This window comes from Petromyzon marinus, chromosome 39 (assembly GCF_048934315.1).
Source record: "Petromyzon marinus isolate PM22_M1 ecotype Great Lakes invasive population chromosome 39, UKy_Petmar_22M1.pri1.0, whole genome shotgun sequence".
Taxonomy (NCBI): domain Eukaryota; kingdom Metazoa; phylum Chordata; class Hyperoartia; order Petromyzontiformes; family Petromyzontidae; genus Petromyzon; species Petromyzon marinus.
This window is the reverse complement of record NC_133705.1, coordinates 6164271-6170270: the sequence shown is the minus strand read 5'-3', so window position 1 is coordinate 6170270 and position 6000 is coordinate 6164271.

Genomic DNA, 6000 nt, shown 5'->3' with positions numbered 1-6000 from the left:
CAGTTTCAAGGCTGAGGTTCAGTTTCAGTTTCATTTATTTTGGTATATCCCTGTGAGCCATTCGACTCTTGAATCGGGTGCAACCGCAACAAACAAAAAACAAAAACATGAACAAGAAAACATCTTAAAGTGACTATGTGACTGTGCAAACAGAAAATCCAGGGCTCGGGACCGGTTTCAGATGTTCGTGGAAGTGAGCGAGACGCTGAACTTGGGTCGCCATGTTTGTAGAGCGTGCGCTAACCACTGCACCACCGCTCCCCATACAGGCGAACACACACAACCGCCATTCGCCACTAAGTGGCGGTGACGTCACCACGACGCTTGTGCCAGGCTATGTGCACGTTGAGGCCACGTGAAGTGTCGAACGCCCACTTGCAGGAGGTGACGGGGCAGACCCAGGTGCCACGGGTCGACTGAGATGACTGGCTGATGCACCACCTGTGCCAACCTGCTGTGCCCTAGCCACCTGGCACTCCGCTCCTTGTTGTGTCACTCCCCTGCCCTCTGTTGTTGTTGGAGGGCGACTACCTCCAACTGCCCAGTAGCGTCCTTCACGAGCCTACTCCATAGAGGCCGACTTTGACACTGCTGGTACCAGTCATCGGCAAATCCACTCAGCTCCACATCCTCCTGTACCACATCACTCCATCTGTTCTCTAGCCTGTGCCGCGCCCGTTTAGCCCCCTCGATCCGGCCGAACAAAAGCTGTTTAGGCATGCGGTGGCTGGGCATGCGGGCTACATGACCCAGCCAAAGCAGCCTTGCCTGCCGGCGGAGCTCACTGATGGGACTTTGCTCAGACCTTTCAAGGATTTGTGAGCTCCTCGCACAATCCAGCCTGGTTAAACCCAGGATGGATCGTAGGCAGGCCAGTCTAAATGTTTCTAACTGGTGAAGATTTTCCATTAGGGGGGTCCACGTTTCGCAAGCGTAGAGAAGGGAGGGAATGACCGTGGCCGAGAAGACCTGAAGCTTCATGCGGAGCGACAGACCAGGTAGTTTCCACACAGCGTTATGCAACCGATGAAAATATATTGCTGCTCGACTGATTCGGAGACCTATGCTGTCAAACCGGAACCGGTCATGAGCACACTGCCCTTGTATGGGAACTCCTCCACTCTGTCCACAACTGCCCCATCACCAATTGGGAGTTGTGTGGGTGGAGTGTCCGATGGTACAAAACACCCGGGCAGGTGCTTAGTTTTGGTAGGGTTGATGGTAAGGCCCCACCTCTTAGTGGCACGCTCCAGGTTCAGCAGCAGCGCCTCCAACTCCTCCGAGTGAGCGGCAATTACCAGATCATCGGCATACATAACATGGTTGACCAATAGGGAGCCATCCCTTGATCGCACCCGGGCATCGATCAGCCTCCCATTATATCTGTACCAGATGGAAATTCCTACGGTACAGCCATCGAAGGCTTCACGAACTACGTGGTCGAAAAATACGTTAAATTATGTGGGAGCCAGAGGACATCCCTGTCGCACCCCAAGGTGTACAGGGAATGGCTCTTGACTCCCGGCCACGTAGTTTTACCCGGGCCCGCTCACCATCATGAAGGTCCTTAATGATCGTGAGCAGAGGGTCAGGGACTCCAAAAGCACGAAGAACGACCCACAGCCCAGGCCTACTGATGGTATCATAGGCCTTGACCAGGTCAATAAAGCAGAGATGTAGGTCTTGTTGGAAATCCCTACACCTCTGCTGTAACACACACACACACACAGAGGTGGGCACACGGAGCCGTGCCCAAAAAGACAAAGATCCACGCGTACAGCCTTCCCACATCCAGGAGTGTGCACGCACAGACGCGACGCACACAAAACGCACACGGGCAGACGAGGGTGTGAGTTAGCGGGGCTTTATTGGGCACGGGTTGTTGCTGCACGGGACACACACGGGAGGGGGGGGGGGTGGGACACACGGGCGGGGGGGGGGGACACGGGGGGGGGGGGGGACACGGGGGGGGGGGGGGGGACACGACATCAGCAGCGAGCGCTAGCGCCGTGCAACTGCTCTACTCACTCGGGGGGAGGGGGGGGGGGCACGGAACGACGGGAGGGACGATCACGGAAACGACAACTCACAAACGGGCGGGGGGGGGGGGGTGCTAACCGAGCACGTGCCACTCACTACACATCGTCGTCGTCGTCGTCGTCATCATCGACATCATCATCGACATCATCATCATCATAACACTTTGTTAATACAGTAGTAATCATCACAATATCGTTACGAATGTTAACGAGGGCGCTAGGGCCACTCACTCCCCCCCCCTCCTCCTGCTCCCCCCCCCTCCCCCCAGGATGCCAAGTTTCCCCCCACCCCACTCTTCCCTCGCTTTCTCCACCCCTCCCTCCCCCCAAACACCCCCCCCCCACCTCTAGCGTCATGATGCAGTCATTGTTGAAAAAGTCGAGGGGGTAAACCTCACGGGGGTTCACAAACATCCAATTACACGACCGTCCATTAACAACGGCGGTTCTATCACCGCACTTGCTATCCAGAGGCCACCGGTTGGACTCCAGCTTCTGGGTGCAGTGGCGGAAACTATGGGGAGTTGTGGGGGTGGAGGTGGGTGGAGGGGGGTGGAGGGGGGGCAATCTTCTTTAACTCGCCCCCCACTCTCCACCACCCCTCACCCCGCGCCCCCCACCACTGTCCAACCAAAGCAGTTCGGTCTATGAATGGGTTCACCAGTTAAGCCGTCGGGGGCAGGTGGCAGGCACGCACGTGTGGCGGGGGTGGAGCGTGGCTGGGGTGGAGCGTGGCCTGGGGTGGAGCGTGTCTGGGGTGGAGCGTGGCTGGGGTGGAGCGTGGCCTGGGTGGAGCGTGGCCTGGGTGGAGCGTGGCCTGGGTGGAGCGTGGCCTGGGTGGAGCGTGGCTGGGGTGGAGCGTGGCCGGGGTGGAGCGTGGCCTGGGTGGAGCGTGGCTGGGGTGGAGCGTGGCCGGGGTGGAGCGTGGCCTGGGGTGGAGCGTGTCTGGGGTGGAGCGTGGCTGGGGTGGAGCGTGGCTGGGGTGGAGCGTGGCCGGGGTGAAGCGTGGCTGGGGTGGAGCGCGGCTGGGGTGGAGCGTGGCCTGGGGTGAAGCGTGGCCGGGGTGGAGCGTGGCCTGGGGTGGAGCGCGGCTGGGGTGGAGCGCGGGTGAACTGCCACGCACCTCTGCCAAACTGCCGTGTGTGGAGCGGCGCTCTTTCCCCGCTCTCGCTCGCAAGCGCCCTGCCACGGAGGGCTCCGGCCACCAGCGAGCGCTTCGCAAGCAAGGCGCTCGCCACAACTTGTGGGTTGGACAGTGTGTGGGGAGCGCCGGAGCAGGGCAAACGCCGAGCGCGTGCCCGCGACGGCACCAGTTCCGTCCTGCGACGGAAGGCACGCGCCTCTGTGCTGTCGCCGTCAGCGCTGCGCTGCGCTAAGAAACTCGAGTTCAATTTCCGCTCACGGCCAACACCGGTGACGATCATCTGAGCCGGTCACGGGCCTCCTCTAGGTCGACTCAGCCTCAAATGAGTACCTGGTGCGGTGTGTAGTAAACATCGCCATTGGGGAGGCAAAGGCTGCCGGGCGTTGTGTTGGCCATCCCACCCCCTCGTGTGCCGTGCGACCCTTCATAGGTGCTGCTCACTAACAGCGGGCAAGTGCTGTTAGTGGAATTTTGACTTAAAACTTTCTTGACTGCAGGAATTCATATTCTTGGTTCTTCCGGTAAAGTCACGTAGATAAAAAAACTAAAATATAAATTAAATGTAAAATGAAAATAATAAATAAATAAAATGTCAATATTCTTTTATATCAAATTGATTTGAAGCTTTCGTGACTGCAGGAATTACTCTTTGGTTCTTTCGGTAAAGTCACGTAGAAATAAAATAAAATAAATAATAGAACGCACGACGTTTTGATTGCAACACAAGCAACCGTCAGGTGTGAATGAATGCAAGCTCGGAGAGACACACAGAGAGACAATACAGACACAGAGAGAGACACACACAGAGAGACAACACAGACACGGAGAGAGACACACAGAGAGACAACACAGACACGGAGAGAGACAGAGAGACAACACAGACACGGAGAGAGACAGAGAGACAACACAGACATGGAGAGAGACACACAGAGAGACAACACAGACACGGAGAGAGACAGAGAGACAACACAGACACGGAGAGAGACAGAGAGACAACACAGACATGGAGAGAGACACACAGAGAGACAACACAGACACGGAGAGAGACAGAGAGACAACACAGACACGGAGAGAGACAGAGAGACAACACAGACATGGAGAGAGACACACAGAGACAACACAGACACGGAGAGAGACAGAGAGACAACACAGACACGGAGAGAGACAGAGAGACAACACAGACATGGAGAGAGACACACAGAGAGACAACACAGACATGGAGAGAGACACAACACAGACACGGAGAGACACACACAGAGAGACAACACAGACACGGAGAGAGACAGAGAGACAACACAGACACGGAGAGAGACAGAGAGACAACACAGACACGGAGACACACAGAGAGACAACACAGACACGGAGAGAGACAGAGAGACAACACAGACACAGAGACACACAGAGAGACAACACAGACACGGAGAGAGACAGAGAGACAACACAGACACAGAGACACACAGAGAGACAACACAGACACGGAGAGAGACAGAGAGACAACACAGACACAGAGACACACAGAGAGACAACACAGACACGGAGAGAGACAGAGAGACAACACAGACACAGAGACACACAGAGAGACAACACAGACACGGAGAGAGACAGAGAGACAACACAGACACGGAGAGAGACAGAGAGAGTGACACAACACAGACACGGAGAGAGACCGAGACACAACACAGACACGGAGAGAGACAGAGAGAGTGACACAATACAGACACGGAGAGAGATGCACAGAGAGACACAGACACGGAGAGAGACAGAGAGAGTGACACAACACAGACACGGAGAGAGACGCACACACAGAGAGAGTAACACAGACAGAGAGACACGCATGGGGGAGGGACACACACACACAGAGACACACAGAAACAACGCCTCTGTGACGAGGCATTTATATCGAGAGAGGGGGGGTGAGCAGAGAAATTAGCATGTCAATGAGACAGGCAGAGAAAGCTTCAAATCAAGTTTGAACCACATTTACGGGGAGGATTTCCACACAACTCACACTTAACTTTACAGTGTACTCAAACTGTAAATGTTGTGGATTCACTCTTCAACACACCGGTGGGCTAAAGTAGTGAACTAATTGTCTTTTGTCAACGTGACACTTTTTTTGCTGATTGGCCGTGTCGGGTGGTGGAGGGTTAACGACACATTTATAAATAACGCGATCTAACCTAAAAACCTTTATTATGAGTAATCATCCTATATTATTTGTAATTTATTATTTGTAAACAATTTTCTATCTACGTAACCGGAAGAAACAAGAATATGCTGTTAGTGGATCTGTCTTTTTTTTTGGTGCGTGTGTGCGCACGCAAGGGATTCGCGATTTCACGCCGACGCTCCGTGCGATGCCGGTGCCGTTTGGCTGCCATGGAGGAAGAGCCCGGCTAGTACCGACGGGATGGGAGGGAGGGGCACACGGGGCAGAACCACACCGACCACGTGGCCAATAAAATATAACAAAATGTACAACAACAACAACAACATCATGAAAAAAGTATTCGAGATTAAAAATAAAAAATTCTGAACGGCAGATCAGGGCCCCCCCGAATCGTCAGAATTCCATTGAGCGGCTGCTGGGAGTCGATCGTTTGAGCGGAACGACTTTTGAGCGACGACTTTCGCGAGGAGGCCTTCTGGGCGACGTCGCCGCGGCGTTCCCCACTCCTCCCCCCGTCTACCGCACGCCCGCCACTCGGCCCAACGTCCCTGGCGAGCGGCGGGCGCATCGCGCGAGCGTTAAGCACCCGCCTCCGCGCCAAGGACGAGGAAGCCGACGTGCGTGAAGAGGTGCTTCTTACGGGGCAG